This window comes from Morone saxatilis, unplaced genomic scaffold (genome assembly GCF_004916995.1).
Source record: "Morone saxatilis isolate NCDOM2014 unplaced genomic scaffold, NCSU_SB_2.0 Contig24, whole genome shotgun sequence".
Taxonomy (NCBI): domain Eukaryota; kingdom Metazoa; phylum Chordata; class Actinopteri; family Moronidae; genus Morone; species Morone saxatilis.
In genome coordinates, this window is record NW_023339807.1 from 26,454,702 (window position 1) to 26,467,696 (window position 12,995).

Below are 12,995 nucleotides of genomic sequence, written 5' to 3' on the forward strand. Positions count from 1 at the left end.
AGCTCAGTGTTAGAAAAACAGCCGTTCGCTAACTCATGGCCGGTCCCTTTGTCCCTCCACTGAACCTACTGACCTTTTCATGCACGTAATGGCTCCTAGTTCACGCACGAGAGACATCTTCGTGTCCAGCCCAGTTAAAGACATGAACAATAATTTGCCCTGTTTAAAATTCTGTTTTGTTCCAATTTGATGGCCCTTATAAGAGCTGAAACAGTAGTCTAATGGGCTTTTTTGCTGAAAATTTGTCTAAATGTCAGCTGAAGGGGATCTGATAAAGGACCCAGTGTGCTAGGATTCAGTTGGCCGTCCACACGAATACGTTTTTTCGAATCCGGATAAATTACTCGCTATCGGCACTTACGTCCAGCGACGGATACGGCGTTTTCGGGTGGTGAAAAACTGTACTTTTTTGTAAACGGGTGGGAAATCCGAAAACACCGGATTGGCCAGGAGTTATCTTGGTCGGCAAAAATTGATTTTTTCCAAAACGATGACGTATTTCAGCCCCGCCTCTCTTACGCCTTTAACCTTCAGCCGCCGCCGCCGGCTTAGACGACCCATGATCGTCTCTTCTCGTGTTATGAGCTTGTTGTAAACCTGCGCGTGATCCTTTATACGCCATGCTCCCATGCTCTCTTGCGTTTAGTGTAGGTGTGGTGGCGTCACAGCCCGCCAACATACAGGCCTGGCATATGTACAACAGCGTTTTGGGTCGAATTCAGTGAATCCGTGTGGACGCAGATATTTCTGGAACAACGCCGTGTTTACGGAGATTTTTTTTCCGAAACAACATCATATTGGGTGAGCCGCGTATTCGTGTGCGACAGTGCTAGTAGCATCTAGCAGTGAAGTCGCAGCTAACTGAACACGTTCATATCTTTATTGATGACTTGCGACATGAGAACGATCTGTAAAGTGAGCGGGGTGCGGGAGAAACTACGGGTGGCTTCGTGAAACCTGTGAGAAAATGAGAAATGCCCTATCTAGTTATTTGGTTAGTCCATTGTGGGCTACTGTAGAAACCATGGCGGTCAACATGGCGACTTCAGTGGTCCATTCTATGGGTTAACGATGCCATTTTCACGGTGATTATGCTCCTCCAATTAAAACATAACCTATGAATATTATATTCCAATTTCTGCCAATAGATCCTTCTAAATGTTTACACACGGACCCTTAAAATAAAGTGTATTTAGTTCTGTAGGCTGTAAACTTCTAATACTTCCATCCATATCCCTTGTAAGAGAGAAAAATTATTCTTTCAGAGTCCCACGATACTTATTGCCACTGGGCAACCACAAAACTGTTCCCACTTTGATATTGATGTAGCCACTTGACAATATTCATAAATTCACCAGCGTTTTACCCGAAACGCAAGAAGACAAGTCAAGCAATTTTACCATCACACATATAACACCCTCTGTCCTTAGACCCTCAGGGTTGGATGAGGAAAAAACTCCCCAACAAAACTTTTAACATGGAAAAACAGGTAAGAAACCTCAGAAGAGGAATGGATTCCCTCTCGCAGGACAGACAGACTGCAATAGATGTTATGTTACAAAATAAACCAACATATAAACAACTGTATGGGACAGTGAGATGAAGATTGTAAAACATATATGAAGAATATGGATGAGCGAGGACGTTTGAGCATCTTCAGGTGTCTCAAAAAAGACCTGAATTCAACATGACAGGAGGACAAGACATACACAGGACTCAACAAAACCAACTCACCATCAACAGAGAGGAAAAAAGAACCAACACACAACACCACCACACACACACACACAGAGGAGAGAGAGAGGAGGACAAAATCTAGATCCATAAACATCTGGAATGAGGCATTCGGGCAGCAGGAGAGAGAGAGAGAGAGAGAGGGAAGACACAGCTCTTCTCGTGGGACACAACAAACACAGGGTTAACAGATGCAGTAAATTTTTAGAAAAGTAAAGAGAAGGACCTGTAGTGTTTGGTATATACCAAAACAGTGCGTTATACAAAAGATGGTTGCAGACTTGTGTTTACTTCATGATATTAATAAATGGTTGATTGTTTTTTCAAATACCAAATTTGGTGATGAATTATTAAAAGTATATTACTACATTCTCTCATTAAACACAGTATAACCTCAGAGTTATAGTTCTATATGTAGTTAAGCTGAGTTTCATAATTATCCAAAATGTTTCCAACAATGTTCCAAAACTCAGAGAAAAATCTGTCATTTTATTCAGTAACTTAAGTAAGGTCAGAGGAAACAGTGTTTTAAGATAACTGTATATATCAGTGTTTGTTCAGCATGTCAGTTTGGTTTTGGAGAGGAGAGACCTATGCAGATAATTCAGCTCCTGGTAGAAACCTCCTGATCTGATTCTCCACGTTAGCAAGTAAGTAATCTTAGCCATGCAAAAGAACCACGGGCAACTGAAATGTCGGGTTCTCATCTTTTAAATTACGTTAGAACCGCCTCACACATTGAAAAAGGGATTAATACATATTAATACAAAGAATGGGTAAAAGCTTACAGAACATTTAAGCTTGAAATTCAGACAACAGAATTGTTTTAATTATATATAATATTATTATTAAATTTCAACTCAAGTCCCCTCGCTAGCTTTCTGGACTTTCAACCACAGTATCAGCACGGCTTCATCATGTGAATGGATGTTACTGAACTGCGGCGAGTTCTTTTTTATACAAGCTCCGTAGGCTTTAGATCTGCAGTCCACAAACTTCAATCTGTTTCAAGTACATTGTCCGGGTATTGGTGACTTGGCACTTTCCTGGTAAGCTGCAGCATGTCCGTCTGTGGTTACTGCCTTGGCGAGCGCGAGAAGCATGGCGTCCTGCCCAACAGCACACGTGTGTGCCCGCTCATGGTCGCTTCACTGCACGTGGAGAGGTTAGGCCGGATGAGAAGATTGCATGGTGTGAGAAGAAACAACAGGCAGAAAATTTGTCGTCACTTGTCAAGGCGTGTGCGTGTAATGTGTGAAGATGGAAAGATTTGAAGATGTTTTACTCTTTTGAACATCACGCACTCCTGGTGATAATACGTAAGGAGCATTGTACGTATCGTCTCTCTTTCGCTCGGTTTGGTCGCTCTGTGTGGGATCAATTCGAGCGACCTCCACAGGAAGAAAAGGTGGAAAGGAACTGGTGGTGGATGATAGATCTGGTGGAAATGCATTTCGATCGGGCCGTGATCGGACAGTAGCAGACGGTCTTCTAACCTGCTGCTCTCAGGCAGGTTTACTGTGGAAAGCCGCCGGGGCTGCTGGGAGTTTTTTAAGGTGGTAATGTGAAAGCCGTTCCAGTGTTTGAAGCTTTACCAGCAGAGTCTGTAACAGGATTCACATCAGATCTTTGTGATACTGAGACTGTTAACACCAGGTTGTGATGGGTTTATGGGGAACAAGTGTGTACGTCATGAAGAGAGCGAATGAAGTTCGTGGTGCTGTTGAACTGTTATAGTGATTAAATATTATCTGACTGTTTTTTATGTGCAGCAGGACGAGGACGAGCTGAAAGACGAGCGCAAAAACAAACCCAAAAGACAGACGGAGATGAGCTACCTTCCACTAAAAAATTAAAGCTCTTTCATGAAAAGTGATTCAGAATCTGATTAACCGTCTGGCGGGACCGTGTTATTCCTTGGTGGGCTTCAAAGGAGATACCTGTGATTTCTGAACGTGTTCATGCGGACGGCGGGCAGGTCTTCTTGGTTTTCTCACACTGTAGTTCCTTCAGAGGACTGAAAGTAGGAGGTTGTGGTTTCTGGGGGGGGTGGGGGATTACCATCAGCTTAGTGAGATTTAAATGAAGAACAAACAGGGAACCTCTGCGTATCGACTCCCAGGAATGAGACACTTATGCTGCTGGACGAGCTGCCAGTCTCCTTCCTCTGTGTGTCTCTGACAGTAAAACTAGTTCTGCCGGAGCGGAGGAGGGCGAGGCCGAGGGACGTTCACTTCCTGACAGGTAATCACCTCCCGCCCGCTCGCTGCAGGACCGGGACGGCTGGTCTCTGTGTAATCCGACACCAGCATGTAATCCAGTGTGTCTCTGTTTATAAATGGATGCAGATTAGAGGCGTTTCCTCTGTGACACGTCAAGTAGTTCGCAGGTAAACAGATTACCTGGGAAAGGGGAGTGCTTGATTTGATGCACTGTGAGCTGGGGATGAGTATTTATTAGGATTTTATTGCTTATTAACATGGATACATATCGCTGAACGAGCTGCTGTTTATTTATTAGCTCTGTGTTAAATAATGAGTGTTCCTGCTCTGTCACACATAAACTTATTTACTTAGTTTATCGAAGATTGAAGTTGTAGTTGCTTTGAATGTTGTTTTGATGCTGAATTGATTTTAAATTCATTCATATCTACTACACAGATAGGGCAGTAAAGTAACCTAATAAGGACACTGCAGTACATCTACTTTCAACATGTTCACTTCTCATTTTCATATGTGGCCACACTCAACCATTACTCAACTCACTCTCCACTCACTTCTCTATTCATCATGTGGCTTCAGCGGAGCATTTTACACTTCTGTCTCCTCTCTCTGCCAGCGCGCAGCTCTCAAACGCTTCAAACACACTCGGCACACATTCACACCTGGGAGATGCCCAGTGCGACCGCAGGATGATCCACTGGCCACGGGGCTTCCTGCTGTTGGGGAATCACAAACCGACCCGTACTGCCATGATCTCACATTACTTCACAGCGTCATCAAAATGTGGGCTGATGTCGTCTGCACACATTGCACAAAGTTAAAGTCATTCGTAAAAACTGGAAAACAAAAGCGGTCCTAAACAGCTCCCCTGAGGCACGCCACACTTTACTGCTCTTACTACCGTTAAATCATACTGTATATTCCTGTTGGTAAGAAAACGTTTGATCGACGGAGCTGCTTCTCACAGGAAGTTATGAATGAAGATGACAGTCAGAAATCAAAGAAGCAGACGAAGGAAATTAGATAACGCGTAGTTTTCAGCCAACAGATGCTCTTGTCCGCTGAACTGGAAACCTGTAGGGACAGGAAGTCCACCTCGCACCAGTGCACCCGTCTAAAATTAGTTTGAATGACAGAGTGTGACTGTAATGTTAGTTTGAATAACTCAACGCTTCGGTCACTCTCTGAGCTCAGAGCTGAGTGGTTAACCAATCAGAAACGTTCCTTTGGAAAAAAATCTTTTATTGCTTTAATACCATAAAAACTGAAGATCTTACCTGTAAAGTTGGTGGAAATATTGGATAATATTCTCTCTAGATAAATATCAACATGAACAACTCCCTTTTAAAGTCCCTCTTCACTTGAGATTGTTTCATTTGACAAGCTGACAGAAAATCTTTTTGGTCAGTGAGAGGATTATTCAGTCGATGAGACGTGACTGTACTTTGCAGACGATCCAGATTGAGAGCAGCTAGTAGGAGGTGTTTGTGTCGAGCGGCCATCATTTCCTTTCCTGGAAGTGGAAACAGACATTTTAAAAACCTGTGAAGTATTGTTGAAAGATCTGGCTGTAGTTGTTTAATATTGCAGTATTTGAATGGTCCGATTGGACAGCAGGAGCTCGTTAGTTTCCTGCTGCTCCTCTGAAGAGGCCTGAAATCTGTTTCTGTGGCTGCTTCCTTCTGCACAGAGAAAATACAAATATACATTCAGTAAAAGCATCAGACAGGTTTTAGTGATTCACTGAGTCATTAACATGAAGCTTTGTAGGAGTTTGTACTGTGATGATTTACAGGAAAACTGACCGAAAGGTTATTTTTCATGATCAATAGTGTCGTCTATAAAACATTTCCCCCAATCCCAATGGAAATGTCTCTTTGCTTTGTCCAAAAATCCAAAGTATTATTTATTATAAACTGCTGTAAGACCAAGAAAAGCATCTGAAAGCATCAAGTTCTCTGCAGTTTTTAGTGAGCAGTGATCCGTTGTACTGTGTAAGCAGTGTGAGCTTATATTCACACAGTTTTAAAGTTTTCAAATCTGTCATTTTCTGTACATGTGATCTGTTCATCCCCGGCTGCACTTACTCAGAAGTTACAGCACTGCGTTCGCTGCCTGGCACCTTTTCTGGTCCAGATCCTGGGTTTGATTATTTAGTGGAAACTTAGCACCCTGCTGGGCAGCAGATACAGTGACGGTATCGAAAACACGGTGTGTTAATAATAACATCAGAGTCAGTAGCTGTCAGCCTGCTCGTGTTAAGCCTCTATGTTCGAGACTTCCTGTGTCGTTAAATCTTGTTTTGAAGTCAACAGCTGAGCCGGTTGCAGGTTTGAATATCTTCATGTTTATTTGAACTGCTGTAAATATGAGTTGAAGTTTCATGTTGAACTTAACTTAAACTGCTGTATCAATAAATCCTAAGTTCCTGTACTGAGCTGAAAATGATGCACGGACTTGCACACACGCTGCAGGCCTGGACGACGACTGTGAGTCAGATTGAATAAAGCTATTTGAAGACTTTCTTAAGATGGACACTTGGAAATATTTACCAGCTGCAGTTGTCATTCAAAAGAAGGAGCATCTTTTATATTCCTCCGTTTATATCCTGACACTAATATTCTGTCGTCGTCACAGTTCTGGATCTGCAGATGTTTTCTAGTTGAAGTGATTTAAAGATGTGTGTTTTCTGGTGCGAGCAGAAACACCCGGAAGTGACCGTAAAGTGACGGGGAATGTAGAAGTGAAGCCAGAGTTCAGGTGGCGGCGAGCTCGGCTACCTGTTGGGTTTATTTGCATTGGAAAGGCTCAAAGGTTGATCTGCTGCAGGCGTGAGTTCAGCAGAATGAGGGGAACAGACGGAGGCCTGTTCAGAGCACATTCCTCACCAACACTGACCTGCAGCCACTTCAGGTTGTTTAAACCACAGTCTGAGAGCTTACACTGGCTCTTCACAGTGTCCCAGGAGCCACTCAGATGCTGTTTGGCTCTGTTAAAGTGTGACGTTGTGACTAATGTGGGTGTATTTTTAGAGCGAGTGCTGCACATTTCATCATATCTGTGCCGTGGATAATGAACACTTTCGATTGGATACGTCAGTGAGCGTGTAGTTTGTGTCATGTGACGGTAAAACAGTGCGTTGAAGCTTTAGGTTTAGTGGTTGAGCACTTACAGAAACAGAAAGGACCTTCAGGATTACACAGCGTAAGCAGACGTGTACGTGATACTCTGATATACAGCGTCCTGTCGCTGCAGCCACAGTCATATACATAACATAAATGATCAAAGGCTGATAATCGGGATCGTCCGATAAACATAACTGTGTGCGGACACATCAGCAGCAGCCACACTCACAAAGCTGCTGTATATTAGATTGTGGAATAATGATAATAATATAATATAATATATAATAATGGAATTAAACGACGCTGCTCTCTTTCGATATCAGCATTATATGTTGGCCATCTGTTGCTCTGCGCTCTGACTACTATCGTCCACTGACAAACACACTGACAGTTAACACTTCATATGAAACACAGCTGTCTGTATGTAGTTAAAGTGTTTATTGTTACAGGAACAGGAGGAAGGACTAATGCACTCCTGTTCTGCTGTTCAGCGTGGATGGACAGATGTGGCATCGCCAGCTGGGGGTTTTTCGGGGGGAGATTCTCAGCTGAAACAGTTGAAACCAAAGACTTTCAGCGTTCATCAGCTTCTGGCCTGAGGTTTTCCAGGAAAGTGCATCGCTTGTGAGCTCTTCTGGCTTCCCCGGTTGGAAAAGTACCTGCACGCTTTATAGCAGCAAGGTCGAGGCGGTCGAATCAGTCCTAACTTCCCTTTGGGCCTCCACTTGGATGGTGTCTCAAGCATTGTTCCCTTCAGAGCTCACGTCGTCTTAGCTGGCTTCATTCCCACTGTCTGCTGCTCTGTCAGTCCCAGGTGCTGCACCATTAAGCTCATATAGAATCAAGATTACAAAAACATGTGTTGGTCTTTTATTTCAGTGATGTTTCAGGCTCACTGTGGAGCAGTTCGAGGGGTCCGATCACCGGATTGACCACCGCAGTGCCATGTCAGGTTGCGTTTCTCCAAAAGTTGATTCTGTTTCAACTTCTTGACTTTTATTCAGACCATCAGGGAAAATGAGTTCACCCACCTCCACCCCTTTTTAAAAAAGCTTAAATTACCTCGAATATACAACGTCCTTTTAGTGAGTCTATGACTATTTATGTGAGCTCTCCAACCACTAACCTGTATGCAAATTATTGAGCTAACTGGCAAAATAAAAGTAGTTTAAAGCGATCTTTAAATGCTCTTGGTCTCGAGTACTTGAGTTGAGCTTAAAGCCTTTTACATCTGGAGAGCTGTGTTAGAGAATAGCAGCACTTTGTACATTTTACACACTGTGCAGGCAGTGAAGGCTGTTGTGAGGCCTGTAACTAGTGATACTTTAATAACGCTTACAAACCTCGGCTCTATAGTGACCATAAAAACCTTTTTACAGAATCATTTTTCACATTTTGAAGATACGATATAGTCGGTTTCTAAAAACCTGAAGTATGCTGTTCACATATATACGACAAATGTATATGACCTATAATGTATGTAATCTAAAGTATGAATGAGGCGGTGTATAAGATGTCTATCTGTGAATAACAGGTAGGGGACTAGGAAAACCTGTAAAAGCAGAGAATGTAGAGTTGACCAAATATCCAGAAAATGTGATGTTAATTGTACGTGCAGCAAACTATTTTCTGTAAAAGAAAAAGTTCTACTCTATTTGATTTGCCTGAAAGCCGCAGCTTATATGACCATTTCTAAGCTTTTTAAGTTTTTAAGTTCTGTATTTTCAAGAGTAAGTCCTGGAAAGGTCCTGGAAAATGATGTGTTCAAAGGAGTGGGAACCTGGAGTGAACTCCACAAGGATCATTGAAAATGTTCCTAACAGGTGGGACTTCCCAGGTCAAAGCATCCAGCAGTGTTCTAGTAAATAAAGCCACATGGCCTCAGTTATTCCCTTCAGCTGATCAGTTAGGGGCCAGTGTACTTCTGGAAGTATCAGTCCATCATTACACAGGCAGTCAGTGCACTTGGTCTGGATCCTGTTTACAAAGACTTGAGAAGACTTGAATGATCTGTGTGTTGTAGCACGTAACGGATTGCACCCAGTCATTCTTCTCGGGACTTCTCTGCACGTTTGAACTTGTACTTGCCTAATGTGTTCGATTGCCTGGCTCGTACACTTCGTCTGTTTGAACCTGTATAATTGATTGAAGCCTCCCGGCCGCTGACAGTGAGGACAGGAGTGAGGTCGGGTACTGAATGAGTTCCTGCTCAGGCTCGACAGAAAGCTCAGCAAAACAAAGCACAGATGCTGCTGCTGGATAACTGTATTATGCTTCGGGACTAAAGTTTGTACAATGATAAAATGTCCACAGAGCTTTTATTTTGGCACCACAGCCTGAACTAAAACAGCTGCAGTGTCCAAAGTCTGACGTTTGAAAGCCTTCAGTCACATTGACCGCTCACGTCAGAATTCCCAATATTGTTTTATATATTTTATAAATGTTCATGGCAACAAATAACTGTAAATGTAAGAACCTATTATTATATATTACGGTACTTTACTAGAGCAGAAATAGCTGACTGACAATAACCGATGATCAGCTGCTTCTCACATAACTGATGGTTTTACACTTTTATATTTTAAACCTGTAGTTAAGGCTGAGATATAGTGAGCGAAGATTAATGATTTAACTCTGACAGCATTTCGTTTTTTACAAACATTCTTTCATAGAAAATGAAGCCTATTAAATGTTTTGTATAAGAATTCAACAATAAAAATCCTGTATAATTTAGTTACGGATTGGTTTTCTTACTAAATGACTCCAACCTTCTCTGGATGATGGATAACTTCATTAAGATATGATTACATACTTCCTCTAAAGTGAACATGGTGTAAATCAGTCAACTTAAACCGGTTAGAAATGAGTGCAAAGGTCAACAAGGTGCAACATACTGTAGTCTCTTTGTTAAAACCCGATGTTTAGAGTTCTACGTTTTCAAAGTTCACTTTTACTCTGAAAGTTTCTCGTCCCTGCTGGAAGTCACATTCCTGCTGACGTCAGCGAGGGACCTTAAAAGGGAAAGAGTTTCGGCTGGGGAGGCGTTTAATCATGGTGCCCATCAGCTGAGGTCAGGAAGGAGCAACTTCTGGAAATGACTGTTTTGGTCATTTGCTCTTTTCTCAGCTTCTAGGAGATAAAATTGAAGACTTAAAAGCTTCATGAGGTCATATAATTGCTGACTTTTGGCTCTTAGTCGCAGATTCATTTGTACTTCTTGTATAATATTAGTATTGGACCGTTTCTTTTGAGCAGTTTTCCTTTGGAAGACACATTGTAGTCTTAGTGGGACTATTAAGGTAATGAAAACGTAGGTAGTCATTATTACCTTTAACAGCCTGACATTTCAGAATAAGAGAGAGAGCATGGACTGCTTGGCAGAAATGGATGTCTCGGTGTAGCTGAACTGTCGTTTATCAGGAGGTTTGCTCTGTTATTACTCTGATTAAAAACCCTGGCCGCAGATCACTGTGCTTTTTAATCTATTTTAGCCTTTGATTTTCTTTCCCCCTGCCAGTGTTTATGTGATTGGAGGCGGTTGTGATGAGCTCACAAAACTGTTTTCACTCTTCTTGCATACCAGAGGTCAGTCTGAAGAGGCACCCAAACCTTAAAGCTTCAGAACCATTCTGGGTTCTTTGAATTCATTTCACTTATCAGCGTCTCATTATGTTGGAGCAGCAGAAGAGAAAACCAAAGTAGGGTTATCTAAGTCTGTTTCATCAGGAAGTCCTTTCCCCGGAGAGGATAATAAAGTTAATAATGATAATAAAGTTTCTTTTTATAGCTTATCAAGTTGACAGTGCCTTATAAAGGGCAGCCATAACTCAGTGAGAGGTTAATAAAGTATAGCAGCACGTTCAGCTGTACGCCCCCCAGATGGTGACTGTATCTTAAGATCTCTGCTATACTACAGGAAGCTGTTCAATCTGAGTCTGTTTTCTTGTGAAAGTTACTCTCGATCATGAGAACAGTCATCTTGATAAAACACAGGAGTCCGTATCCAGTCGACGAACACTCACTATCTTGAATCTTCGGTAGCGTCTTCGTGCGGCACAGGAAGAGATGTGGTTTCAGTGAGGAGGAGCAGAGAGCGCTTTGAGTCCGCGTTGACAGGTTATATATATAGGAAAACGCTGTAAACAAGCAAAAGATATTTAAACCTTGATACCAAACGTCATAAAAGAGCTGCGTACAGACACTTCTTTAAAAGAAACCCTCAGACAGAACCGCACACACGGGTTAATTAAGGCTACCACAAGTGTCTATAATATTTAAATGGTTTTAATCGTTGAAAGAGCGGAAATCTGTCCAGGGTCTCCTCTTCCTTCCAGTGCATGCTGGGAGGAGGAAAAAGGGTTAGCACATATAGAAAATGGATGTTTTGTCTACATCTTGTTCAGCTTGTTGGTCGGTCTGTGCAGCTTCATCTCTTTCTTCCAGCTGCTGTTACAAGTAATTACATGTGAAGGTGTTCGGGTTACTAGATTTCTGCTCATGTCCGCATGACGAGCTTTAGATCCGATAATTGTCCCCCGAGGTTATAGCAGTGACACACACAACGTAGTCATATTACATGTTGTGTAATTAAAGATTTGAGCGTTAAAGCTATGTGTCATCTTCCCCATTAAGATTGGGAAACTACCACTAACCTCCGGACAGATACTGGAAATGAAACGCCGTACGCTGGCCTGCAGGAGGAAGGTGAATGACTGTTTTTAAAACCAATGGAAGCCGATCCCAAACTGGATAGATGATAAGAACTGTTCTTATCTCTACTAAGTGACCAAAGTGCACTGGCACAGTAACTATTACATACTGTAATCAACAGTAAATATAGAGCTGGTAATCCTAATAGTGGCAGTAATCTGTTTTCCACCTTCTGTTTCCAGTTGGACACACAATCAGCAGATCTTCTGTGTCTGGTGTCACTTGTTGTGCAAAGGCTCCAAGGTTAGTTAACATTGGTTGAGTTTTCCTTCCATCAGCCTCACAACAGATGAACAGATTAACGTCCAATCCTTTTATCTGCGGCCACACTCACACCGTGGCTGTGTAATCCGACGTATACACTGACAGGATGTTGTTGATACATCACAGCGAGGCGCCGTATTCAGGTCAGCCACAAGCTGATGAGGGCTTCTCAAAGGATATCCAAAAATACCTGACCAGGTGCTTCATCGGGAATCACAAAGAAGAAAGTTATTCCCCTCAGTGTTATAATGCTCCTTTATGTCCTCTCCACTGGGGAAAACCTGTTTGTAGCCACCGACGTCCATCAGCCAGACACTTGGTTAATTAGTCCGCTAATGAAGCTCTGTGTGGTGACAAACGCATAGCTTTTTCCTTTTTCACAATAAAAGCATCCTTTTGCTTTGAACATGAGCAACAACTGCAGGAAATATGACAAAAACCCATCACATTGCAGTTATTTATTACAGATATTGCGATTCACATTTATGTGGGAATGATCATGTTTTGCATCACAAATTGAATTTTAACCCCCCAAAAAATTTAAATCCTGATGATGTGAAACCTTTGGGAGTCTGTACCAAACAAACATGTTTTCTTCAATCTGGAGAAGAAGATTTGTAGCCCAGTGCTGAAAGTGATCAGTGAACAGAAGAGGCTCAAAGTACAAACAGGAACGGGGGAGTGAAACTGAACTTCATTCAGATAGAATTTGGGTTAAAGCGGACTCACTGAGGTGTGGTACAGACATTCATGCTTCTCACACAATGACTTCTGGAGAGTATCTGACTGTATATTAACGCCAGCATCGGCTCAAACATTGGATTTGTCACCTGCCTAAGCATTGGATCATCATCCTGCCTCACTCATTTCCATATAAAGATGTGAGCATTATCCCGAACACTGAGAACTCACCTGCTCTGTCTGAACCTGGTCTGTCTCT

At 42.3% G+C, this 12,995-nt stretch overlaps 2 protein-coding genes across 2 annotated transcripts in view; both read left to right on the forward strand.

Annotated features, from left to right (window-relative positions):
- LOC118336472 overlaps positions 1-12,995 on the forward strand; it is a 744,338-nt gene that overhangs the window by 540,860 nt on the left and 190,483 nt on the right. The window lies entirely within an intron of this gene.
- plekhf2 (pleckstrin homology domain containing, family F (with FYVE domain) member 2) overlaps positions 6,199-12,995 on the forward strand; it is a 23,200-nt gene continuing 16,403 nt past the window's right edge. Inside the window, exon 1 of the mRNA XM_035673149.1 lies at positions 6,199-6,286. The gene's annotated coding sequence lies outside the window, so the exon portion shown is untranslated. The remainder of the gene's footprint in view (positions 6,287-12,995) is intronic.